We start from the raw sequence: 13,490 nt of genomic DNA on the forward strand, positions 1-13,490 counted from the left end.
CTGAAAAAGAAAAATTGCCAGCCAAGAACTCTGTATCTGGCAAAACTGTCCTTCAAAAGTTAGAGACACTTATCACTAGTGATTAGGGAAATGTCAATCAAAACTATAATGAAATATCATTTCATACCTATTTGACTGTCTGTTCTTAAGTAGTCAGAAAACTGTAAATGTTGGAGATGATGTGGAGAGCTAGGAACACTTCTACACTGTTGGTGGGAATGTAGAATGGTACAGCCACTGTGGAGGAATGTTTGGCTCCTCCTAAGGTAGCTGAATATAGACTTGCCATGGGATCCAGCCGTGTTATTACTAGGGATATACTGGGAAGAACTGAGAGCAAAGACACTAACAGGCATCACAGCAGCATTATTCACAATTGCCAAAATTTGGAAACAACCCAGGTGTCCTTCAACTGATGAGTGGATAAACAAATTGCGATGTATACACAGGGTGGAATATTATGAAATGGTAAGAAGAGATGAAGCTGTGAAGCTCAAGACAACATGGATGAAACAGGAGGACATTATGTTAAGTGAAGAAAGCCAGATATAGAAGGAAAAATACTATATGATTGCACTATTATGAAATAAATGTACTGTGTAAACTCACAGAGTTAATTACAGTATAGGTCACCAGAAAATAGGAGGGTAGAGAATGGAAAGCTGAGGTTTACTGTGCAGAACTGGTAAAAAAGGTTGTTTGAAAATTGTTGGAAATGAATAGAAATGGTGAAAGTACCATGATGTTTGTAACTAGCAGTGCTCTTGTATGGGTATGACAGTTGTTGAAAGGAAAAGTCTAAGGTCATGTATATTACTAGAAGGAAAGCTAAAAATTATCACATAGGACTGTATAGTAAAGTAAAATATCACGTAAAACACAAATATGGGGAATATTGCATATATAAAACTCTTTTTTACAAAATATAAATAAAAACATACTAGAGATAAGGAAAATGAATAGCAGCTACGGAGGGCAGGCAAGACATAGAGAGATTGAGAGGTGAGTTTTTTTTTAATTGGAATAAATGAAAGTGCTCTGGGAATGATTGGGGTGATGAACGCACAAATATATGATTAAACCAGATACCACTGATTGCACTCTTTGGATGGATTTATACTTTATTAATATGTAACAATAAAATTGTTTTGATTAAAAAACTTACTTGACAAAACAAAGACTTAAAGTGGCTTGTACACTATCACTAGTACCTAAGCTATTATAGCTGCATGAACCACAGGCAGATCAGTTAAACCATGATTCCACTTCACTGACAAAGCAAATGCTTTACTGTTTTTCCCTCAATATTTCTGTAATAATTAAGAGATGAGTTAATTATTGTATAATGTATGAGATAGAGGTCCTCTTTTGTTTTCCTTTGGATATGGATATTCAGATCGCCCAACACAATTTTTAAAACAGACTGTTATGATTGACCTGGGTTGGCTTAGCCTTATCAAAATTCTTTTGACCATAGATGAATGGGTCTGTTTCTGATCCATCAATTCTGTTCTATTGGTTTGTCTATTTTTATACAAATACAACATTTTTACCACTGTAGCTTTTAGGATGTTTCTGGCTACTCAAGGCCCCTTACCATTCCAAATAAATTTGATATTTGGGTTTTCCTTTTCCATTTCTTTAAATAAGGATGTTGGAATTTTTATCATGATTGTGTTGAATTTGTATACCATTTGGGTAGAATTTAAATCTCAGTGATAATTAATCTTCCAATCAATGAACACAGAGTATTCATCAATGTATTTAGATCTACTTTGATTGCTTTTAGCAATGCATTATGATTTTCTAAGTAAATGCTTTATGTCCTTCTTTAAGTTATTCCTAAATATTTGATTCTTTTGGTCACTATTGTAAACACAGTTTTTTACCCTGACTTCCTCCCCAAAATGCTCTTTACTAGTGTACAATATTACAGATTTTTTAATGTTAATATTCCTTATTTTTAAAGGAGCTTTAGATTATGTAAATGTTACATCATCAGAAATACAAGGGATTCCCATATATTCCACTTCCAGCCCTTTCACATTTTCCCCCATTACCAACATTTTTCCATTGGTGTTAATTTGTTACACCCTACAGATTTTTATATGTTATCTTCCATCCTCCTGAGCCCGTTTCTAGAAGTTTTATTGTAGATTTCTCATGACTGTATCATTAGTGAAGAGTAAAAGTTTTATTTCTTCTTCAATTTTCATGCCTTTTATTTCTTTTTCTTGCTCTACTTGTTCAGCTGTGGGTTTTTCATGCATGCTCTTTATCATGTTGAGAAAATATCCTTCAATTCTTATTTTTAAAGGTATATTTATCAAGCAAGAATGCTGTCTTTTGTCAAACACTTCTTTGGCTTTAACCAAGACTATCATGGGAATTTTCTCTTTGATTTATTAAAGTGGTATGTTATGGTGATTAATTTTCTTGTGATGAACCACCCTTTCATGTCTGGTACAAAACCCATTTGATCAGGATGACTAATTCTTTTAATGTGCTGTTGGGCTTGTTTAGAGAGCATTTTATTGATTTCTGCCTCATTATTTATTAGGGATAGAGGTCAGTAATTTGGTTTTTGCACAGTGTCTTTATCTAACTTTGGTATTAGATTATGTTGGCTTTAAGAATGATTTTGGTAGCATTCCTTCCTTATCAATTTTTGGAAGTGTTTGAGTAAGACTGATATTAAATGTTCTTAGAGTGCTTGGTAGAATTCATCTGTGAAGCCCTCTGGTAATGGACTTTTCATTTTGGGTAGTTGGGTGATGACTATTTCAATATCTTTACTTGGGCCTGGTTTGCTGAGGTCTTCTATTTCTTCTAGGGCCAGTACAGGCTGTTTGTATTTTCCTAGAAAAATTTCCATTTCATTTACATTGTCTATTTTGTTGGTGTATAGCAGTTTATAGTATTCTTTTATGATCTCTTTTATTTCTGTGGGGTCAATAGTAATGTCCCCATTTTCATTTCAAATTTGACTTTTCACCATCTCTCTTTTCTTCTTTGTCAGTCTAGCTAAGGGCTTATCAATTTTCTTGAAAAACCAACTTTTAGGCTTGTTAATTCTATTGATTTTATTCTCAGTTTTATTTCTTCTCTGCTCTTTCTTATTTCATTCCTTCTGCTTTGTGAATAGTTTGCTATTCTTCACCTAGTTGCTCTCAATGTGTAGTTAGGTCCCTGATTTCAACTCTTTTATTTTTAATGTAAGCACTGAGGGCTATAAATTTCCCTCTCAGAACTGCATTTGCTGCATTCCATAGGTTCTGCTATGTTGTATTCTCATTTTCATTCATCTCAAAATATTTTATTTCTTTCACAATTTCTTCTTTGACCAACTGATTAAGAGTGCATTGTTTAACCTCCATATATTTGTGAATTTTCCTTTTTGCTGCCTATAGTTGATTTCCAACTTTATTCCATTACAATCAGACAAAGAACTTTGTATAAATACTGTTAAGTTTATTTAGATCTGCTTTATGAGTCAATATATGGTCTATCCTGGAGAGAGAACAATGAGCACTTGAGAAGAAGGCATATCCTGCTCTTTGGGGATGCAATGTTGTGTACATATCTATTGGTTTTAGTCCATTTATCATACCATTCAAGCTCTCTATTTCTTTACTGATCCTTTGTCCAAATGTTCTATCCAATGCTGAGAGTGATGTATTGAGACCTCAGTTAGAGGTTTTTCATGGTTACCAGGTCATAATGCTGTGGCTCCATTCTGATCGACTGAGCAAACTGCCTACCTGTGGAAGGTACCATATCTCTCCCCAGGAATGAGCCATATCACAGTGGGAATGGAGTAGATAAAGGCCCTCATTACTTTTGGGCCATCAAACCTTCCTGCATTCCAAGAAAATCCTACCTCCTAGTCCAACACACCACCAAGCCATACACAAGAATTCACTTTTACAGCCCTTTATTGACCCAAGACTGTACTCTGGACACTAATCCCCTCCCTATGAACTAATGTTTCCTTACCTTTTGATGTACTGTAAAAACTCACATCAGTATCTTCCATGAGGGGAACTGAAGTCTCTCTTCAGATACCCACCACGCTCTAAGTCTCTAGCCTATTGGCAAACTCCCCTTAGGAGTCTCGTAGGAATCAGAAACTGTGCTTACTGCTGGTCCACATGACCACAGTATAGCTAAGAGCAGCCTCTGCATAGAATCCTGAATTCTATTTAAATCACTGTAAAAAAAGAAAACAGATAAATCTGAGGCCCAGGAACCTCATGTCATGTCTCCTTAAAGAAATGAGGACATAAACCTTAAACTTCTCAGTTTAAAACCTAGATTGACATTAATGGCAAAAAGTTACTTCATAGCAATGAAACCTGCCTAAAATTCTCCTCGATGTACATATTCAAGGGGTAATAATAACAAGTTACCTTAATTCCATTGGGTAGCTTCAGTTTTCATTTTAAAAATGGAAAAAATAATTTGCTTCTACTGCTAAAGTAAAATAAAATCTTCCTAGTAAAAGTGTAGGAGTAAAAAGCAAAGTAATAAAAAGTTAAGTTCATTTGATATGTAACACATTGCACTGGAAATGTTTAAGGTATACAAAAATCAAGAGATAGACTTCAGCATTGTCAAACTCTCTTGTACATTCAAACCAGGCCTTGAATACATTGCAGGTTCCCTCTCTATATGAGTTATTCACTAGATTGGTCACTGACCCCTCAAACAAGAAAGATATTTACTATATCTCTGGTTGTGCTTCTGAAGTTGATGAAAACTATGTTGCAGTTTCAAACTCCTGAAGCAGCCAATGGGGGCTCAATATAGCAAAACGTGCCATGGATACCACCTCCAAACTTGCACTGTTTCATAGTGTCAAAGAATGCTATGTATCAGGCCAGTAAAATACTGAAATTACCTTCTTAGTTTCTCTCTAGGATCAACAATATTGTGGCTTGCTCACTGTGTGAAAGACATATCAAGTGAAGCCATAGTTAACCAGAGTTCTGCAAGTAGAGCTTAATTGCAAATTGGCATTATGGCCGGCTCCTGTGGAGAGATAACATGTAAGGTATTGCCAATCTGAAACTTGAATTTATTAATTGGAGTTCAAAGAGAAACTTATGCATTTAGTAGTACATTAATTAGCATTAAGTATTGTACCTGTATCCTGTTCTAAATATATGCCTGATGATTACAGTGTTATCTTTTCTATTAGATCCTGTGCAGAGGGACATTAAACATGTTAAAAGTCCTGGTAAACATCATTTTCTAAGTAACTAATGAATGTGCTTAGCCCAGGTCTCCCTCATAGCCCTTATTCAAGTTAATGGAATATCCAGCTTGGTGCACTAATCCTGAATGAAATCATCGGTCCAGGAAAGTGCCAGCTCACCAAAAGCACCTTGTGGAATGTACAAGTGCCAGTCATTGCATGGCCTGACATGCCTCTTTGAGAACAAAAGCTAAATAGTGTCTGTATCAAAATCAGCTGTTTCCACTAACTCTAGCTCAAAGTCTACTGCTAGGGGAGAACAAACCAAACATCCCTTAAAAATCCTTGCCTGTTTTCTTTTGAAAAAGGCAGTGTCCCTTCTCATCCCTCTCTTAACTGCTTTAGGCATAACTGCCACTGTTGAAAATTGGGGTTGGCAATCTATACAAAATCTAATGATCTATTTCAATTACTCCCTAGAAATAACTAACAGCATAAATGAAACCAGTCATGCCTTAAAAGCTCTAAAACAGCAAGCAAACTCTCTTGCAGCTATGGTGATGCAAAATCATAGGACACTTAAAATGCTAACTGCAGCACAGGGAAGGGTTTGTCCTTTCCTTAAGGAAAAATGCAATCTCTATGTAAATTACTCTAAAATAGTCCCAAACAGTATTCAAAACCTGGAAAATAAACCCAAGGATGTCAGGGAAATGCAGCCTTTATAAACACCTGGCCTTTTCTACTCCTGTGGTCCGGTGTCCTCTCAGTAGGACCACATATGCTCAAAATTCTAATTAAGTTTATTTTTCCCAGGATCAACATCTTGTTAGCCATATGGGGACTTCATCCATCTTCATACAGGATACCAGATTCGTCTTCCTCCAGTCAAGATAGAGAAGCAGGAGAGTTCTACACCTTGTCAGGTAGGGTCTGTGAGCCCCTAATCAGCAGGAAGTAGCTACAGAAGAAAGAGCATCTTCCTTCAGCAAAACTCTCTGAGGGGGGGAATGAAGCAGGCTGGTAAGATAGGGAATTAATAGATAGAACTGGAACCTGGCAAAGAGTCCACGTGGACATCAGTAACCCCCAAGATGGCTGCTGGAAGACCCCCACCCCCAAGACTCTGTTATCCAGAACAAAGACTTCCTTGGTGCAACCTTATTCAGCACTTCTGCAAGTGCAGTATGTTGATTTGTGAGTTAACCTTTCCCTGCACAGGTGGTTCAACATGATTTCCCTCTGTTACCTGAGAGTGCTAGAAAAGAGTCATCCTGCTAATGTAATAGTAATTGAATCCTGCCAATTATGCCATAATTTTCTGCTAGATAAAAGCTTTCTATATAGATATATGAGTAGAGAGAGAGAGATTGATATAATTATTCAATTAACTCAAGCATAAGAAAGACATGCATGACATTTATTTATTTATTTATAAACTTTGGTTAATATTTGGGAGCATATAAAATAGGGAAAGGATTGTCTACAAACAGGGGTCCAACTGCTACATCATAATCCTTTATGATGTAGATATGAGCTCACCAAATTGGGGACCCACTGACATACCTGGCTCTCCAGGGGACACACCAACATACCTGGCCCACCTCTGGCCAGAGTCCCAAATGGATGAAAAATAAATTTGTATATACATATCTAGTTTAATAAGTTTATCTTGACAATTAGATTGAGAGACAAGAATTCCACAATCAGTGAAAAGATGAAATCATCATTGAAGAGACTCACAAAATAAGAGAGAAATAGAAGAGTCTTAATAAAAACTCCCCAACATCTATCTCAGGCTGGGAAGCCCCAAGTCAGCAGCCAAAACCAGAGTCTTGAGTGAAAGCAACACCTGTGCAGAGCACCCTCTGCCAGGGTGGACTTCACTGTCCTGACCAGGGCCTGTCCCTTTCATTTGGCTCATAATCAATGAAATTGATACGATAGATGCCAACTTGAGGGGGCTGCGTCAGTTCCCAAGGAAGTGTCCAGCTTTCCCAGGAAGGAACACAAAACTCCCTGGGCAGTACTTCCCAAGGTTCACGTGTTAATTCCTGAGAAAGTGTCCAGCCTTCCCAGGGAGGACCATAATCCTCCCTGGGCACTACTTTGCAAGGTCTGTGCACCAGTCCCCAAGAAAGTGTCCAGCCTTCCCAGGGAAGACCACAATACTCCCTGGGCACTACTTTGCAAGGTCTGTGTGCCAGTCCCCAAGAAAGTGTCCAGCCTTCCCAGGGAAGACCACAATACTCCCTGGGCACTACTTTGCAAGGTCTATGTGCCAGTCCTCAAGAAAGTGCCCAGCCTTCCAAGGGAGGACCACAATTCTCCCTGGATACTACTTTGCAAGGTCTATGTGCCAGTTCTCAAGAAAGTGTCCAGCCTTCCAAGGGAGGACCATAATTCTCCCTGGGCACTACTTTGCAAGGTCTATGTGCCAGTCCTCAAGAAAGTGTCCAGCTTTCCCAGGGAAGACCACAATTCTCCCTGGGCACTACTTTGCAAGGTCTATGTGCCAGTCCTCAAGAAAGTGTCCAGCCTTCCCAGGGAAGACCACAATATTCCCTGGAGTGCACCCTATCTGTTATTTGTCAGAAAACACATTTGGCAATGTGCTCACTGTTCTAGTTCTCATTAATCCCTCTGAAATATGAAAAGTACCGACCAGTGAGGCACTGGAGTCCTGATTAACAAAGCCTTCTGCGTGATTTTTCACTTCTAGGTTTACTCATTAAAATTTTTCCACGTACTGGGGGGTGAGTTCAAAGAATTCACAGACAAACAAAAACTGACAGAATATCTTACTAAAGGACAAGAAATACAAAAGATACTAAAGAGAGTTCTGCAGTCAGAAAGGGAAAAAAAAAAAAAACCAAACAAACATGGACCAGAGACTTGGAGAAGAGTTTAAAAATGAAGATTAGGAAGTATAAATTAAAGTGTATCTGCTAACGGACTCCAAAAGCACATTAAAAAGAATCACACATCACAAGTGGGTTTTATCCAAGGTATGTAAGGGTAGTTCAACACATGACAATCATTTAGTGTATTTAACCACACTGAAAATTTGATGAAAAAGAAACATATGATCCTCTCAATTGATGTAGAAAAGGCATTTGACAAAATATAGCACACTTCCTTGATGAAAACACTCCAAAAGATAGGGATAAAAAGAAGCTTTCTCAATAAAGGAAAGGGCTTGTAGGAAAAACCTACAACTAGTATTGTACTCTACGTAGAAAGACTGAAAGCTTTCCTACCATGATCAGGAACAAGGCAAGGATGCCCACTCTCACCATTATTATTGCATTGTGTGCTAGAAAATTGAATGGGAGCAATTAGGCTAGATAAGAAATAAAAAGGCACAAATATAGGAAAGAGAGAAGTAAAACTTTCACTATTCCCTTGCGATATGATCATATACTTAGAGAATCCTTAAAAATCCACAACAAAGCTTCTAGAATTAATAGATGAGTTCAATAAAGTGGTGGGATATAAGATTAATATGCAAAAATCAATAGCTGTTCTATATGCTTCTGAAATGCAATCTGAGGCAGAAATCAGAAAAAAAATCCATTTTTAATAATGGCTAAAAGAATCAAATCTTGAGGATTAAAGTTATCCAAGTACATAAAGAACCTGTATTCAGAAAATTACAAAACTTTGCTACAAGAAACTGAAGACTAAAATAAATGGAAGGACATTCCATATTCATGGACTAGAATCTAAATATTGTTAAGATGATAATTCTATCCAAACTGATTTAGAGAGCCATGCAATTCCAATCAAAATCTTAATAATCCTTTTTGCATAAATCAAAATTCCAATAATCTAATTTATTTGGAAGAGTAAAGGGCCCCAAATAGCCAAAATAACTTTTAAAAGAAGGTATGAGCCATCTGCCATAAATTCCAGTATTAAAAAATGAAGAATATTATAAAGCTTTGTCTTTGACATTTGTCTTTCATCTCTGGAGTTCAGTGCCATGTCAGTGGATCCTACTTTGGAATTCATGTGCCTGAGTTTGATGGCGTTGGACTCCAACGTGTCCTTTCTACACATGCCTCTTCTGATACTTTTACTGAACCTGTGGTTGTTGCTAGGGTTGTTGAATACTCAGGAGACTTGAATCTCTGAATTGCCCATATGCCAGCTGGGCCCTGAGCCTCTGGGCAACTCCTCTGGTTTGTTGGACATTCCCAGGTCAGCTAACAGGCAGGTGAAGATGGTCAACCACCATACCAGGGAACCGAGCGTGCCTACAACTGCAAGCAGAATTGCAATCAACATCGATGTGGAATCTAAGCCCCCTCTCAATATAGAGGTGGAGTGGACATTACCAACCCAGTTTCCACAGGACAGTGGAATAAAATATGGATTAGAGTTGACTTATTGATATTGTGCTATGGGACTATTGTGACCGGCAATGGATGAAATTGTAGTATTGATGTGGAGAAAGTGGCCACAATAGTTGCTGAGAGCAGGGAGAAGGAAGAGGAGTTGTAATATGGGGGCATTTTTGGGACTTGGAGTCATCTTAAATGATATTGTAGGAACAGATGCTGGACATTACACATCCTGCTATAATCCACTGAATGTCCTGGGTGAGAGTACAATCTATAATGTAAACCACTTTACATGTGGAGCAGCAGTGCTCCAAAATGTATTCAACAAATGCAGTGAATGTGCCATGATGATCAAAGAGGTTGTTGACGTGGGAGGAGTGGGATGAGGGGGTGGGGAGTATATGGGAACCTGTTATACTTTTGAATGTAACATTTTCTCTGATTAGGTATCTTCAAAAAATACAATTTAAAAATTTGTTGGGGTTGGACGGGTGGGGAGTGGGGTGTATGGGAAGCTCCTATGTTTTTTAATGTAACATTTTCTATGATCTAGGTATCTTCAAAAATATACAGTTAAAAAATTGAAAGGGATGGAGGGTTGGGAGTGGGATATATGGGAACCTCTTATGCTTTTTAATGTTACATTTTGCATGATCCTTTTTAATTTTAAGAAAGATAATTAAAAAAATAATAAACTAAAATAAATAAAGTAAAAAAGGAAAGACAGATAGAGGGTATGTTATGCGCCCCTGAAGAAGGGCAGGATGGTCAGGCTAGTGATTGAAAGCTCCCTAAAATCAAGACTCTTTGCTAGCCCTCTGCCCAGTGACAATGCCTGTAATATCAGGACAATCAGAGTAGAATTGGGATTCAGGTGTGGGTTGGGGCTGGCCTGCTGAATGTCAGGCTCAGGCACTGGGACCATGCTCCTGCACATTTGCACAGTGTAGAAGAAAAGGCCAGTCCTCTGATACTTTTTCCCACCTGACTACCCCTAGGTCTATCTCCTCCATCTTGAGCATCTGGCTTTATGAATTCTCAGCATTTCTTTTTTTTTTTTTTAATTATTTATTTTTAAAAATTACATTAAAAAAATATGAGGTCCCATTCAACCCCACCGCCCCCACCCCCCACTCCCCCCACAGCAACACTCTCTTCCCTCATTGTGCACCTGGTAAGTACATCTCTGAGTATCGCTGCACCCCTAGTCAATGGTACACATCATAGCCCACACTCTCCCATGTTCCATCCAGTGGGCCCTGGGGGGCTCTACAATGTCCCGTAATTTTCCGTGAAGCACCACCCAGGACATCTCCTCGTCCCGAAAACGCCTCCACATCTCATCTCTTCCTCCCATTCCCCAAACCCAGCAGTCACTATTGCTACCCTTCCCACACCCATTCCACATTTTCTCTGTGGACATTGGATTGGTTGTGTCCATTGCACATCTATGTCAAGTGGGGGCTTAGAATCCACATGGATACTGGATGCACTCCTCCTGCTTTCAGTTGTAGACACTCTAGGCTCCATGGTGTGGTGGTTGACCTTCTTCAACTCGATGTTAGCTGAGTGGGGTAAGTCCAATAAATCAAAGTGTAGGAGCTGAAGTCTGTTGAGGTTCTGGGCCTGGGTGTCATATTATCAGTCCAGAGATTCAAATCCCCTAAATATATCTAAAACCCCAGCACCAACTACAATTCCATTAAAGTAGCATGCAACTCTTGTGAAAAGAGATCCCCTCTGAGTCCAATTCCATCACGCAGAAACACCAGTTCCAGAGAAGGGCCATCTGCCATGGCAGTGAACCCCATCTGCCATGATTATAGAACCCGTGGGTCTCTTTATTCCTCAAAAGAACCAATACTTGGGGTTGTATCTACTTTATCTGTCTCTCAGACTCTGCTCATTTGTGCATAAGGGCATTCCTTCTGACAGCCTCCAGACTCTTTTTTAGAGACTCATAGCCTTATATTCTCATTTCTCTTTTCCATTTCCCCCTTACATTAGGTCAAACAGCATTTTGAAGTCATGTTATTATATGTAGACAGGGATTTTCTGCTGATCCGTGTTGAACCTTTAATTCAAGGTCCTTTTCTAGTTGCATCTTCAGCTGATATGTGGTAGTGATCCCTCGGTGCCAGGGAGGCTCATCCCCGGGTGTCATGTCCCACGCTGGGGGGACTGCACTGCATTTACATGCTGAGTTTGGCTGTGAGAGTGGCCACATTTGAGTATCATGAAGGCCGTCAGGAGGAAACTCCCAGGCACAGTGCTACTCTAGACCTTATTCTTATTGGAGGTGTATAGGCTCAAAAGCATAGCCATAAGTATCAGGAGCCCACTGTTGGGCCCTCCTTCCTTCCTGGTTCTTGCTGTTGCACCTGGGGAACTGCCGCTGCTCCCCAGGGTCCACAACAGTGACCCCTCGGCCAGGGGCCCAGTACTGCCCCCCCCCCAGCTATTGTTTTTAATTGTTTCCACTATGAGTATATCTAGACATTACTATATACCCTGGGCATATGCCCTGGCAATTAGTCTGGCAGGGGCTCAGAGCTAGAGAGTGAGGGAGTCTTGCCTTCTCCCCATCCTGCTCTCCCCTGAGAGAGGAGAGAGACCATCAGCTAGTGAGCGAGGAAGGCTCCAGCTGGTCCTATTGATGTCTAATCCCAGACCCTACAAGTGCCAAGGGCTTCCTGGGCTTAGTGGGGAGGAAATATTTGGGGACCCGGGAGAGTGAATGAAGTTCTGTATAAAAGGGAAAAAATACTAACCACTTGGGTTGGGACAATATTTTCAGTATATTTTTCTTGAATTTATTGTTTTATATGTTGCATTGACTTCCATGTCCCTTTAAGAGCTGTATTTTTAAGTTTTCAGGTGTACCTTATGTGTCTGTTTCTATTATTTTTATAGGAATGCCCAATTATTACTGTATCATTTCTTTAAATATACACTATTCTTTCCACTGATGTTACTTTCAAGTTTGTCAAAATCAGTTGGCTAATTCGTGTATTTCTGGGACTTCTTTTTCATTTCATTGGTTTATGCATAGTAAAATTTCTTCTTATATTCTAGTTGAAGTTTTCAATAAAATATACATCATAATTCAAAAAGAAAAGAAAAGAAAAGAATGTAGGTATGAGAGCAGTGGCGTAATATGTATATGCACTTTGATGCTCATAACAGCATTATTCTCTATAGTCAAATTTGGAAACAAGCCAGGAGTCATAAACAGTGGAATACATACACAGTGGAATGTTATGCAGTGGTAGGCAGAAATGAAGTTGTGAAGCAAACGACAACATGCATGAACCTGGAGGATATTTTGTTGAGTGAAGGAACCCAGACATAAAAGCACAAATACTGTAGGATTGCACTATGTGAATTAAATACATTATGTAAATTCATGGATATAATAATTAGAACATAGGTCACCAGAAATTAGAATGAGGTAAGGAATGGAAAGCTGACGGTAAATCTGTGCAGAATAGGTTAAAATATTCTTTGTAAATCTTTGGAAATGAATGGAAATGGTGATTGCACAACATAGTGTTAGTGACTAGCAGAGCTATTACATGGGTATGACAGTGGTTGAAAGGGAAAGTCTAAGGTCATGTATATTGCTAGAAGGAAAGCTAAAAACATAACATGGGACTGTATAACATGGTGAAACCTCATGTCAAATAAACATATGGATGATATTCCATTTATACATATCAACTAGAAAGAAGAAAACAGAATAGCAACTATGTATGGTGTGAAAGCAAAGAAAGATCAATTGGTGATGAGTTTTTTACTTCTGTTTTTGTTTGTTAGTGTTATTATTATTACTGGAATACTGAAAATGCTCTGAAAACGATTTAAGTGATTGTATAGAATGTATGACTGTCATTATATGGAATACCAATGATTGTACACGTTATATGGATTTATGGAGTATTAACATG

General features: G+C 38.7%; 1 pseudogene; it reads right to left on the bottom strand.

The window, feature by feature from the left end:
• The window catches only part of LOC139438284 (lysine-specific demethylase 6A-like), a 58,998-nt pseudogene extending 48,442 nt beyond the window's left edge, over nt 1–10,556 (bottom strand).
• Between the last annotated feature and the right edge of the window lie 2,934 nt (nt 10,557–13,490).

The sequence above is a fragment of the Dasypus novemcinctus genome, chromosome Y, assembly GCF_030445035.2.
Source record: "Dasypus novemcinctus isolate mDasNov1 chromosome Y, mDasNov1.1.hap2, whole genome shotgun sequence".
Classification (NCBI taxonomy): Eukaryota; Metazoa; Chordata; class Mammalia; order Cingulata; family Dasypodidae; genus Dasypus; species Dasypus novemcinctus.